Source organism: Pleurodeles waltl, chromosome 11 (assembly GCF_031143425.1).
Source record: "Pleurodeles waltl isolate 20211129_DDA chromosome 11, aPleWal1.hap1.20221129, whole genome shotgun sequence".
NCBI lineage: Eukaryota > Metazoa > Chordata > Amphibia > Caudata > Salamandridae > Pleurodeles > Pleurodeles waltl.
Window position 1 is genome coordinate 972658732 of NC_090450.1, and position 14603 is coordinate 972673334.

Consider the following 14603-nt stretch of genomic DNA (forward strand, 5'->3'; position numbering starts at 1 on the left):
CCCCCAATTTCATCTCTAGGGTCGTAAGATCCTGCTCTAGCTGCCTGCGCGCCCTACCCACCATGCTTATGCACTCTCCCCAAATGACTGCTTTCATCGCCTCCCATTCCAGGCCACGAGACTCATTTGTGTTCCAATTCAAGTCCATATATTGTTTTATAGCTGCACCCACTCTTTCCCGACATTCCGGATCAGACAGTAAATTCGCAGACATAAGCCAACTTCGAGCTGTGTGAGTGGCCTTCTCTCCCCATTGCAATTGCAACCGAACTGGCGCGTGATCAGACAGAAACTGACCCAAATGAGTAACATCCAGGACATGCGAGCTGTGAGACCACCCAACATAAACCTGTCTGTTGAGTATAAGTATCATGTGTTCTGTAGTGACAAGTATATTCCCTACCTTCAGGGTGCAGTTCCCTCCAACCATCCCAGAGACCCAAGTGTACCATCACGTCTCTAAGAGATTTTACCATCAGTGGTTTGGTTCCCAGTTTCGATGGAAGGTGATCCAACTCCCTATGTAACACACAATTGTAGTCCCCTGCCCAAACCAAGGGCCTATCCACACTATCCCCCAACATTTCAGGTATTCTGGAGTAGAAGGAGGGATCATCCGTTTTAGGATGCCAACATGCCCTCCACCAGCACATAGCGACCCTCCACATGCACCTCACTGTATACATGGGTAAAGTGGACCCCCGTGTCCACCCACACAGATGCCCCACGTGCATAGGAAGAAAAGGAGGATGAAAACATCTGAAGTTTTTTAACTTGAAGCCAGTTTACTCCTTAGTCGATTACTTCACACGTCCACTTATACTTTTAGCAGATGTATATGGACATTCACCCCCTTGGGTGACCGTAAGTTGGGTTTTGTCTCCTGAAAGGGTATTGGTGTTAAACTCCATGTTTCCTGAAGTAGAATTAAATGAAATTTCTGAAGAAAAGACATTGTCTTATTGTCCTGCAATATTACTCCAAATCCATAGACATTCCACATACAGATGTTGATATGTTATTTTTTTTATAGCTGACAATGTTGGGTCTATGGATAGACCACTTTCTTTTTGCTGCTGGGCAGAATCAGGACCAAATAAATATCTGGGATTTTTGGAATCCAGGACCAGTCCTGCTTTTCTTCTACCATGGACTTCACCTGGACCTGTCTGTGCCTGCCTTTGGCTGGGCCTAGTACTGTTTTTAGCAATGTATAAGGTGAAGAACTTCTTACATCCCGCAATACTGATTTAGGGTATTTTTTTTTATAATAGATGAAGGTGAGGGCGACCCAGTCTTTTGTAGCAGGGGATAAGGGTATTTAGGTGGCTACCTTATTAGGGTAATTCCCAAGGTTTCAAAAGATGACGTAAATGAACAAATCAGATCCACAATTTCGTTAGACTTCCAAGTAGTTAGTGTTAATTCGGTCTGATGCCCGTTGTCTATTGGCCGAAATTCCACTGCTAATAGGTCTCACGTTGTAATTCCTCCTAATTCTGGAATCTCCCTAAACAACCTTAACGGGTTTCCTCTATTCAGGATATCCTGTCTGCCTTGGGTGGAAAATTCGGGCAGGAAAGAAAGCTTGGTTTGACTACCCTTAGTTCTGCAGGGTGATTCAGTGACTTTAGGGGTTCACCCTGACCAGGGATATAATTATTCCTTTAGTGGGTTGTTACCCACCCCAATTAATATTCCATTTTCTTTTTTTTAAATCCTATAGAGCCTGATGGCCTTATTTATTATAATATTCTTAACAGCCAGCCTCTTACCTTCTCTGTCATGATGGGTTCTTCAAGAACAGACAACACCACTACGATGCATTACCTCAACAAACAAGGAGGCATGAGATTTCTCACCCTCTCCAGAGAATCCCCAAGAATTTGGAATTGGGCCTCGCAGCAAGGCATCACACTCACAGCTGTGCATTTGCCAGGGATAGAGAACAAGACAGCGGATGCGCTCAGCAGACAAAGATCGAGCTGCCACAAGTGGGAGCTGGACCAGTCGATAGTGGACTACATCTTTTCCCAGTGGGAAACGCCAACAATAGACCTGTTTCCCAACAAGGGGGACGCCAGATGCCAATACTTCGCAAGTTGGCATCACCAAAAGGGATCTTGGGGGAATGCGTTTTCGATAGTCTGGTCAGACATCTTTGCTTACGCCTTTCCTCCAATTCCATTGATCCCAAGAGTCCTCACAAAGATAAAGGCAGAGCCGTGCACTCTGATATTGATAGCTCAGTATTGGCCTTGCCAACACTGGTTTGCAGAGCTTCTTCATTTATCAATCAAGCCTCACATTCCATTGAAACCGTTTCCACAATTGCTAACAATGAACAAAGGACAAGTATGGCACCCGGATCCTCAGTCGATGCGATTGTCAGCATGGCTCTTGGGCAACGGGAGTTCGCACATCTGAATATCCCACATGAGTGTAGGGACATCTTGTCCAGAGCTAGAGCGGGTAGCATCAATAAGGCTTACATTTGCAAATGGAAACGATTTTGTGTATGGTGTCATCAGCGGCAGATTGACCCACTATCTTCACCACCGGAACAAATATTGCCGTACTTATTGCAATTAGCGAAAGCAGGCCTGGCACATTCCTCCATTAAAGTACATCTGGCGGCAATAGCAGCATACAGACGCTCAGACGCTTCACCCTCGCTGTATTCCTCTCGTCTAGTCAAACGTTTTTTTAAAGGACTTTTCAGGGTCTTTCCTCCATTCAGACCACCTCCTTCGTGGAACCTGAATATTGTTTTAGCACAGCTGATGAAGCATCCGTTTGAACCGATTCACTGTGCTTCTCTAAAATTCCTAACTACTATCTTTCGACGCTCTAATCAATTGTTCGTAGCATACAGTGCACCTAGACGAGGCCAACGACTCTCTAAGCAGAGTATATCCAGATGGATCGCCTCAGCCATTCGATTCTGCCATCAAGCAGCGGGTTAACCTCTGCATTCATCTGTACATGCTCATTCTACGAGGGCAGTTTCTTCGTCAGCAGCGCTGTTCGCAGGGGTTGTCCTGCACGACATTTGTAGAGCAGCAACATGGAAGAGCTGTCATACATTTACGAGACACTACTGCTTGGAATCACTATCTCAAGGAGAGATAGCAGTGGGTCAAGCAGTCCTCAGGAACCTCTTCAGGTGAAGGTGAGCCATCTTTTTTCATCCCTCCATCTTGGAACAGGTATGCACATTGTTCATGTCTCTTATGGTCTGATAGAGAATTATAATTTGTCCCCCCAAAAAAGGGAGAAGAGGGTAGAATAGAGAAAAGTGGAGATAATTTACGATAGTATTTTCATATGATATTTTCTTTGAAGTATTCCTTGATGTATTTATATATATATATATATATATATAAATATATATAGATTTATATAGATTTATATGGATGTATATACAGATGTTTTATATATGGATGTGTTTTGCATCACACATGGTTACAATGGTACAATGTGCATAATTACTGCTCTCTACTCTGATTCAAGCATGTGAATCTATGAAAGTTCCAAAACTGGAGTAAGAAAATTAGTTCTCTCGTAGGGGATTTCCATGTATAGTCATAAGCACTGAATAGTTCCGCGTGCCTGCGGGGACCCCGGAGCACTGATGTGAAGTATATTCTTAAGTGCAGATACCAGCCCTTTGAAAAAGGTCTGTCAAAACCACTTAAGAATAACACTGTGCAGCCTATGTGAACCGATTGGCCAAATTGTTGAAAAGAAAACAGCTGTATTGTAAATTCATGTTCAAACACTCATTTATTCTAGAAATGTAATAAAAAATACATTCTCATACTTTATTTACACCTCCCATGAGAATAGAACAATGCAGGGCAGTGTAGCCCATAGGCTGCCATTATACAGAATGTAAATAGAGCTGTGCCTTTAAGAAAGTAAAGTCTTCCTGTATCCCATCATGCACAGCAAAAGGCAGTTGCCTCAGTTCTTTTTTCCGGCTCCTTCTGACAGGACCCTGAAGCATTGAGCTCTACCTCACAAAGCCTTTTTTTGACAGAAATTCAATTAAAACCTTTTGAATTTCAATCTCACTTGACGTTTTTAATATTGAGTGAACATTTGCTAACCTTTTCTGTCAAATTCTGACAGAAATTTAAGGTTTTTCTATTTTAGAATGCCTTCACTTTTTGATAAATGTCCTTCTTGTGGCAGAAAAAAGGCTAAAACAGACCCACACCAGGTCTGTATAATTTGCCTTCCATCCAGCCACAAACCTGACTCCTGTGACATCTGTAGAACTTTCTCCAGAAGAACCCTTGGTGATAGGGAGAAAATTCGACTTCAGGCAAGAGAGGACAGGAGAAGAAGTGGTCAATCTGCCACAGAGCGAGGAGAAGGTCAGTCCTCTACCAGGGCTCACCCTGTTTCCTCTGCAACTTCTGCCAGACCTGCTCAGAAATGGCATAGGTCTGCGACGATGTCGAGGGCATCGACGTCGAGGCCAGGAACGGCGCCAACATGCTCGCCTTCGAGGACCGGTTCACCGTCGAGAAAGAACCATCGCTCGACATCGGCAGCCGCTTGGCTGTCGAGACGGCATGGACGCTCGCCGTCGAGAAGATCTGGGTCCGGGTCGGCGTCGAGAAGATCTGGGTCCGGGTCACCATCGACGCGACGAGGACGATTGGCGTCGAGGGAGAGTGCTCGCCGTCGAAGACATCACATCGACGTCGAGGAAGGTCGTCGTTGAGAGGATCTCAGAGACGGGGGGAATCAACGGCAAGAGGCACCCGCCGTCACCGTACTTCGACATCGAGGAGTGTGTCGACGTCGAGGCGACAGTCAAAGAGGCCTAGAAGGGTTTATACCACTTCAGAATCCTCGGCCTCACTCATCCTTCTTCCAGCTTCGCCTTCGCTGTCTCCTCAACAGCCGCCGTTGCTGCAGACACCGGTAACACCCACGGCTCCTCTTCCGGTTCCCCCTTCAGAGTCTGTTCCGGTGACTCCAGCGGAATCCATAAGACATTCCAGGCATTCCTCTAGACGTTCGTCTTCCTCTCGGCACCATCGACATGAGTCACTTCAGAGATCTTCACATTCACGTCATAGACATTCCTCTTCGTCTACACGGGATTACTCTCCAACCCTGTCGGACTCACCGTCCCCGAGGGTGTCCCCCATAGATGACGTGAATACCTTCCAAGAGGTCCTAGTGCGCGGGGCGACCAAACTAAATATCCCCCTGGCGGTACCCGCCCCATCGACCTCGGTGATCTTCGAGACTATACACCAGAGAGCATCCTCAAGACCTTTACTTCCACTGGTCCCGGGTCTTCTTGAACCGGCAATGGATATTTTTCTGACACCGGCCACAACGAAATCTGCTCCTTCCAGGCTTATTAAAAAGTATCGCCCACCGGAACAAGACCCTCTATTCCTAAGGTCGGACCCAGTGCCGGACTCGGTGGTTATAGTAGCGGCAAAGAAATTACACTCTACATCTCCGTCTTCCTCCTCGCCTCCGGACAAGGAGAGTAGAAAGATCGATGCCGCAGGCCGAAAAGTATGTTCTACCGCAGCCATCACAATGAAAGCAGCCAATGCTACTGCTTTATTAGGAAGATACGATCGTGCTCTTTGGGACTCTATGCTACAGTTTGCGGAGCACCTACCCAAAGACAAAAGGGAAGATTTCTTGGAGTTCGTGGATGAGGGTGCCATGGTTTCCAACCAGGTGATAAGCGCTGCTGCTGATTCTTCGGCGCTGTCGGCACATAACTACGCTCATGGAGTAGCTTTAAGATGACACGCTTGGTTGCGATTGACATCTCTCAACCAGAGGCACAGCAGAGAATTCAGAATTTACCATTCTCAGGCTCCACCTTGTTCGGCTCTCATGCCGATGACGAGATGTCAAGAATGAAGTCTGAGCTAGACACTTTAAAAGCGGTAGGCATCGAACGCTCAAAGGAACAACGAAAAGTATTCCGTCCCTACCAGCGAAGACAACAGCATCAAAGGGCCTTCTCGACACAGCAAAAGTCGACAAGGGGTCGTTCCACGCCGCAAACTCAGGCAACTCGCCAGGCTCCCGCGTCTAAGCCCTGAATCTTCACTTCCCCCTCCTCCGTTATCCACTCCGGTAGGGGGAAGTATCTCAAATCATCTGGATGAGTGGCTACGCATCACATCAGACGCCTGGTGTAGGAAGTTGGCTCTGTATGTGCTATTTCAAAGTAAGGAATAGCATGCACAGAGTCCAAGGGTTCCCCTTAGAGGTAAAATAGTGGTAAAAATAGATAATACTAATGCTCTATTTTGTGGTAGTGTGGTCGAGCAGTAGGCTTATCCAAGGAGTAGTGTTAAGCATTTGTTGTACATACACATAGACAATAAATGAGGTACACACACTCAGAGACAAATCCAGCCAATAGGTTTTTATATAGAAAAATATCTTTTCTTAGTTTATTTTAAGAACCACAGGTTCAAATTTAACATGTAATATCTTGTTCGAAAGGTATTGCAGGTAAGTACTTTAGGAACTTCAAATCATCAAAATTGCATGTATACTTTTCAAGTTACTGTCAAATAGCTGTTTCAAAAGTGGACACAGTGCAATTTTCACAGTTCCTGGGGGAGGTAAGTTTTTGTTAGTTTTACCAGGTAAGTAAGACACTTACAGGGTTCAGTTCTTGGTCCAAGGTAGCCCACCGTTGGGGGTTCAGAGCAACCCCAAAGTCACCACACCAGCAGCTCAGGGCCGGTCAGGTGCAGAGTTCAAAGTGGTGCCCAAAACACATAGGCTAGAATGGAGAGAAGGGGGTGCCCCGGTTCCGGTCTGCTTGCAGGTAAGTACCCGCGTCTTCGGAGTGCAGACCAGGGGGGTTTTGTAGGGCACCGGGGGGGACACAGGTCCACACAGAAATTTCACCCTCAGCGGCGCGGGGGCGGCCGGGTGCAGTGTAGAAACAAGCGTCGGGTTCGCAATGTTAGTCTATGAGAGATCTCGGGATCTCTTCAGCGCTGCAGGCAGGCAAGGGGGGGATTCCTCGGGGAAACCTCCACTTGGGCAAGGGAGAGGGACTCCTGGGGGTCGCTTCTCCAGTGAAAGTCCGGTCCTTCAGGTCCTGGGGGCTGCGGGTGCAGGGTCTCTCCCAGGCGTCGGGACTTTAGGTTCAAAGAGTCGCGGTCAGGGGAAGCCTCGGGATTCCCTCTGCAGGCGGCGCTGTGGGGGCTCAGGGGGGACAGGTTTTGGTACTCACAGTATCAGAGTAGTCCTGGGGTCCCTCCTGAGGCGTCGGATCTCCACCAGCCGAGTCGGGGTCGCCGGGTGCAGTGTTGCAAGTCTCACGCTTCTTGCGGGGAGCTTGCAGGGTTCTTTCAAGGCTGCTGGAAACAAAGTTGCAGCCTTTCTTGGAGCAGGTCCGCTGTCCTCGGGAGTTTCTTGTCTTTTCGAAGCAGGGGCAGTCCTCAGAGGATGTCGAGGTCGCTGGTCCCTTTGGAAGGCGTCGCTGGAGCAGGATCTTTGGAAGGCAGGAGACAGGCCGGTGAGTTTCTGGAGCCAAGGCAGTTGTCGTCTTCTGGTCTTCCTCTGCAGGGGTTTTCAGCTGGGCAGTCCTTCTTCTTGTAGTTGCAGGAATCTAATTTTCTAGGGTTCAGGGTAGCCCTTAAATACTAAATTTAAGGGCGTGTTTAGGTCTGGGGGGTTAGTAGCCAATGGCTACTAGCCCTGAGGGTGGGTACACCCTCTTTGTGCCTCCTCCCAAGGGGAGGGGGTCACAATCCTAACCCTATTGGGGGAATCCTCCATCTGCAAGATGGAGGATTTCTAAAAGTTAGAGTCACTTCAGCTCAGGACACCTTAGGGGCTGTCCTGACTGGCCAGTGACTCCTCCTTGTTGCTTTCTTTGTTCCCTCCAGCCTTGCCGCCAAAAGTGGGGGCCGTGGCCGGAGGGGGCGGGCAACTCCACTAAGCTGGAGTGCCCTGCTGGGCTGTGACAAAGGGGTGAGCCTTTGAGGCTCACCGCCAGGTGTCACAGCTCCTGCCTGGGGGAGGTGTTAGCTTCTCCACCCAGTGCAGGCTTTGTTACTGGCCTCAGAGTGACAAAGGCACTCTCCCCATGGGGCCAGCAACATGTCTCTAGTGTGGCAGGCTGCTGGAACCAGTCAGCCTACACAGCTAGTTGGTTAAGTTTCAGGGGGCACCTCTAAGGTGCCCTCTGGGGTGTATTTTGCAATAAAATGTACACTGGCATCAGTGTGCATTTATTGTGCTGAGAAGTTTGATACCAAACTTCCCAGTTTTCAGTGTAGCCATTATGGTGCTGTGGAGTTCGTGTAAAACAGACTCCCAGACCATATACTCTTATGGCTACCCTGCACTTACAATGTCTAAGGTGTTGCTTAGACACTGTAGGGGCACAGTGCTCATGCACTGGTACCCTCACCTATGGTATAGTGCACCCTGCCTTAGGGCTGTAAGGCCTGCTAGAGGGGTGTCTTACCTATACTGCATAGGCAGTGAGAGGCTGGCATGGCACCCTGAGGGGAGTGCCATGTCGACTTACTCATTTTGTTCTCACCAGCACACACAGGCTTGTAAGCAGTGTGTCTGTGCTGAGTGAGGGGTCTCTAGGGTGGCATAAGACATGCTGCAGCCCTTAGAGACCTTTCTTGGCATCAGGGCCCTTGGTACTAGAAGTACCAGTTACAAGGGACTTATCTGAATGCCAGGGTGTGCCAATTGTGGATACAATGGTACATTTTAGGTGAAGGAACACTGGTGCTGGGGCCTGGTTAGCAGGGTCCCAGCACACTTCTCAGTCAAGTCAGCATCAGTATCAGGCAAAAAGTGGGGGGTAACTGCAACAGGGAGCCATTTCTTTACACAAGCCCCCCCCAGCCCACAGGCCAGGAGACTCAGCCAACGCTGGAAGAGTCTTCCTAGTCTGTCAGGCGAGGAAGAGTAGAGGAAATGGCTGGTTTGTTGCAGGGCCTACTCTGCCTTACATCCTCCTGTTCAGGTCATTCCCTCTGGGGAACTGACCCACTTCCACAGTGATAGGACCTAGTCTGAACTGCCTCTTGTCTGTGCTTTTTATGTCTTCACCCATTCTCTCTATTTTGAGGTCAGAGGTATCCACCTCTGCTAATCTTATCTTAGCCAAGGTCACCCCTAGCTTACCCAAAGAGGTTACCCAGAGCTGGAGTAACCCCACCATGACCAACAGGGTCAGGGGGCCTAACTTGTTATTTGGCATGGGGTCAGACCACCATGCCAAGGATAGTGCAGCCATAAAGGCTAACACCCAGCAGAGGCCACTGACAGCTGTCAGTGCCCAGAACCACACCTTTAGCTCTTCACCTAAAAGGGAAGGGGCTAAGTTACAGGCTTCTTTGGGTTCAGGTTGCCTGTCTGCTGTATTGGAGTGGGGGGTTACCACATCTTGTAGTGAACACCCTTCTTCCACTCTTTCTTCTGTTAGCTGAGGAGCCACCCACTCAGGTTTAACAGTTGCCTGACTAGCCAGGACTTCTTGTGGGTCAGGTTGGACTTTATCAGGGCCATTTTTGGAGTTCTCCCCTACTGGAGCAGAATCTCCCTGGCTTGCTGTAACCTTGGCTAAAGGTTGTCCACCCTTCCTACTCTGTTTTCTTTTCTTCTTCTTCTGGGGCCTGCTTGCATTTACTGCAGAGGCAGGACTTCCAGAAACCTTGGGAGAGGACTGGCACTGGACCAGTTCCTCTCTTGAGCTCTGACTAACCTCTGGGTAGTCATTTCCAAGGAGACAATCAAGGGGGAGGTCTGTACTGACTACTACCCTTCTCCAGCTAAGAGTGCCACCCACTTCTATGGGTACTAAAGCCACAGGCCTCTTAGTGACCCTGTCTAGGCTAACTCTTACCCTGGCAGTCTCACCTGGGATGTACTGGTTTGAGAGCACCAGCCTGTCATGCACAATAGTGTGACTGGCACAAGTGTCTCTCAGGGCAGTGGTTGGGATTCCATTCACCAGTAGGTGGTGGAAGTGTCTACTTCCCTCTGGAATCTCCAACTCACCTGTTGGGCCCTGTTTCCAGTTGAAGGCTATGAAGACCTCCTCATCTGAAGAGTCATCTCCCATGGCTATACTGGTTACCCCTGGAATTTTGTTCTGAGGTTTGTTTTTGGGACAAGAAGTGTCCTTGGTGTGGTGCCCAGACTGTTTACAGATGTGGCACCATGCCTTAGTGGCATCCCAGTTCTTACCCTGGTACCCACCTTTGTTTTGGGTTGTGTCTTGGGGCCCACCCACCTGTTCTGGTTTTTGGGGGCCTACAGAGGACTCTTTTTCTTTGTTTCTAGTGTCACCCACTTTCTCCTGGGGAGTTTTTGTAACCCCTTTCTTTTGGTCACCCCCAGTGGAAGTTTTGGTTACCCTAGTCTTGACCCAGTGGTCTGCCTTCTTTCCCAATTCTTGGGGAGAAATTGGACCTAGGTCTACCAGATACTGATGCAACTTTTCATTGAAGCAGTTACTTAAAATGTGTTCTTTCATAAACAAATTATAAAGCCCAACATAGTTACACACTTCATTTCCAGTTAACCAACCATCTAGTGTTTTTACTGAGTAGTCTACAAAATCAACCCAGGTCTGACTCGAGGATTTTTGAGCCCCCCTGAACCTAATTCTATACTCCTCAGTGGAGAATCCAAAGCCCTCAATCAGGGTACCCTTCATGAGGTCATAAGATTCTGCATCTTTTCCAGAGAGTGTGAGGAGTCTATCCCTACACTTTCCAGTGAACATTTCCCAAAGGAGAGCACCCCAGTGAGATCTGTTTACTTTTCTGGTTACACAAGCCCTCTCAAAAGCTGTGAACCATTTGGTGATGTCATCACCATCTTCATATTTTGTTACAATCCCTTTGGGGATTTTTAGGATGTCAGGAGAATCTCTGACCCTATTTAAGTTGCTGCCACCATCGATGGGACCTAGGCCCATCTCTTTTCTTTCCCTCTCTATGGCTAGGATCTGTCTTTCCAAAGCCAATCTTTTGGCCATCCTGGCTAACTGGATGTCCTCTTCACTGGGGCTATCCTCAGTGATTTCAGAGGTGTTGGTCTCTCCTGTGAGGGAACCAGCATCTCTGACTATTATTTTTGGAGTCAGGGTTTGAGGGACCCTGTTCTCCCTAGATAGGACTGGTAGGGGGGAATTGTCCTCCAAGTCACTATCCTCTTCCTCTGAGTTGCCACCCTCAGAGGGGTTGGCCTTTTCAAACTCTGCCAAAAGCTCCTGGAGCTGTATTTTGGTAGGTTTGGGGCCCATTGTTATTTTCTTTATTTTACAGAGTGACCTTAGCTCCCTCATCTTAAGATGGAGGTAAGGTGTGGTGTCGAGTTCCACCACAGTCACATCTGTGCTAGACATTTTGTTTCTAAAAGTTGGAATACTTTTTAAGAATCTACAACTGGTTCTAGAATCTAATTCAAACTTTTACAAACTTTTAAACTCTAAAAGAAATGCTAAACAGGGACTTAACACACAAGGCCCTAGCAGGACTTTTAAGAATTTAGAAAACTTTTCAAATTGCAAAAATCAATTTCTAATGACAATTTTGGAATTTGTCGTGTGATCAGGTATTGGCTGAGTAGTCCAGCAAATGCAAAGTCTTGTACCCCACCGCTGATCCACCAATGTAGGAAGTTGGCTCTGTATGTGCTATTTCAAAGTAAGGAATAGCATGCACAGAGTCCAAGGGTTCCCCTTAGAGGTAAAATAGTGGTAAAAATAGATAATACTAATGCTCTATTTTGTGGTAGTGTGGTCGAGCAGTAGGCTTATCCAAGGAGTAGTGTTAAGCATTTGTTGTACATACACATAGACAATAAATGAGGTACACACACTCAGAGACAAATCCAGCCAATAGGTTTTTATATAGAAAAATATCTTTTCTTAGTTTATTTTAAGAACCACAGGTTCAAATTTAACATGTAATATCTTGTTCGAAAGGTATTGCAGGTAAGTACTTTAGGAACTTCAAATCATCAAAATTGCATGTATACTTTTCAAGTTACTGTCAAATAGCTGTTTCAAAAGTGGACACTTAGTGCAATTTTCACAGTTCCTGGGGGAGGTAAGTTTTTGTTAGTTTTACCAGGTAAGTAAGACACTTACAGGGTTCAGTTCTTGGTCCAAGGTAGCCCACCGTTGGGGGTTCAGAGCAACCCCAAAGTCACCACACCAGCAGCTCAGGGCCGGTCAGGTGCAGAGTTCAAAGTGGTGCCCAAAACACATAGGCTAGAATGGAGAGAAGGGGGTGCCCCGGTTCCGGTCTGCTTGCAGGTAAGTACCCGCGTCTTCGGAGTGCAGACCAGGGGGGTTTTGTAGGGCACCGGGGGGGACACAGGTCCACACAGAAATTTCACCCTCAGCGGCGCGGGGGCGGCCGGGTGCAGTGTAGAAACAAGCGTCGGGTTCGCAATGTTAGTCTATGAGAGATCTCGGGATCTCTTCAGCGCTGCAGGCAGGCAAGGGGGGGATTCCTCGGGGAAACCTCCACTTGGGCAAGGGAGAGGGACTCCTGGGGGTCGCTTCTCCAGTGAAAGTCCGGTCCTTCAGGTCCTGGGGGCTGCGGGTGCAGGGTCTCTCCCAGGCGTCGGGACTTTAGGTTCAAAGAGCCGCGGTCAGGGGAAGCCTCGGGATTCCCTCTGCAGGCGGCGCTGTGGGGGCTCAGGGGGGACAGGTTTTGGTACTCACAGTATCAGAGTAGTCCTGGGGTCCCTCCTGAGGCGTCGGATCTCCACCAGCCGAGTCGGGGTCGCCGGGTGCAGTGTTGCAAGTCTCACGCTTCTTGCGGGGAGCTTGCAGGGTTCTTTCAAGGCTGCTGGAAACAAAGTTGCAGCCTTTCTTGGAGCAGGTCCGCTGTCCTCGGGAGTTTCTTGTCTTTTCGAAGCAGGGGCAGTCCTCAGAGGATGTCGAGGTCGCTGGTCCCTTTGGAAGGCGTCGCTGGAGCAGGATCTTTGGAAGGCAGGAGACAGGCCGGTGAGTTTCTGGAGCCAAGGCAGTTGTCGTCTTCTGGTCTTCCTCTGCAGGGGTTTTCAGCTGGGCAGTCCTTCTTCTTGTAGTTGCAGGAATCTAATTTTCTAGGGTTCAGGGTAGCCCTTAAATACTAAATTTAAGGGCGTGTTTAGGTCTGGGGGGTTAGTAGCCAATGGCTACTAGCCCTGAGGGTGGGTACACCCTCTTTGTGCCTCCTCCCAAGGGGAGGGGGTCACAATCCTAACCCTATTGGGGGAATCCTCCATCTGCAAGATGGAGGATTTCTAAAAGTTAGAGTCACTTCAGCTCAGGACACCTTAGGGGCTGTCCTGACTGGCCAGTGACTCCTCCTTGTTGCTTTCTTTGTTCCCTCCAGCCTTGCCGCCAAAAGTGGGGGCCGTGGCCGGAGGGGGCGGGCAACTCCACTAAGCTGGAGTGCCCTGCTGGGCTGTGACAAAGGGGTGAGCCTTTGAGGCTCACCGCCAGGTGTCACAGCTCCTGCCTGGGGGAGGTGTTAGCTTCTCCACCCAGTGCAGGCTTTGTTACTGGCCTCAGAGTGACAAAGGCACTCTCCCCATGGGGCCAGCAACATGTCTCTAGTGTGGCAGGCTGCTGGAACCAGTCAGCCTACACAGCTAGTTGGTTAAGTTTCAGGGGGCACCTCTAAGGTGCCCTCTGGGGTGTATTTTGCAATAAAATGTACACTGGCATCAGTGTGCATTTATTGTGCTGAGAAGTTTGATACCAAACTTCCCAGTTTTCAGTGTAGCCATTATGGTGCTGTGGAGTTCGTGTAAAACAGACTCCCAGACCATATACTCTTATGGCTACCCTGCACTTACAATGTCTAAGGTTTTGCTTAGACACTGTAGGGGCACAGTGCTCATGCACTGGTACCCTCACCTATGGTATAGTGCACCCTGCCTTAGGGCTGTAAGGCCTGCTAGAGGGGTGTCTTACCTATACTGCATAGGCAGTGAGAGGCTGGCATGGCACCCTGAGGGGAGTGCCATGTCGACTTACTCATTTTGTTCTCACCAGCACACACAGGCTTGTAAGCAGTGTGTCTGTGCTGAGTGAGGGGTCTCTAGGGTGGCATAAGACATGCTGCAGCCCTTAGAGACCTTTCTTGGCATCAGGGCCCTTGGTACTAGAAGTACCAGTTACAAGGGACTTATCTGAATGCCAGGGTGTGCCAATTGTGGATACAATGGTACATTTTAGGTGAAGGAACACTGGTGCTGGGGCCTGGTTAGCAGGGTCCCAGCACACTTCTCAGTCAAGTCAGCATCAGTATCAGGCAAAAAGTGGGGGGTAACTGCAACAGGGAGCCATTTCTTTACACCTGGGTATTGAATATTGTGCGAAATGGTTACGCTCTCAGATTCATCAGTTCTCCTCCATCTGTTCCACCCAAACCAGCCAGCCACCACCTCGAAGCTCTTCAGTTAGAAGTAGCAATCCTATTACAAAAAAGAGCAATAGAGCCCGTCCCGATCAACCAACGCGGGAAAGGGATTTATTCGAGGTATTTTCTCGTGCCAAAGAAGGACAAACAAGAGCTTCGTCCCATTCTAGACCTAAGGACAGC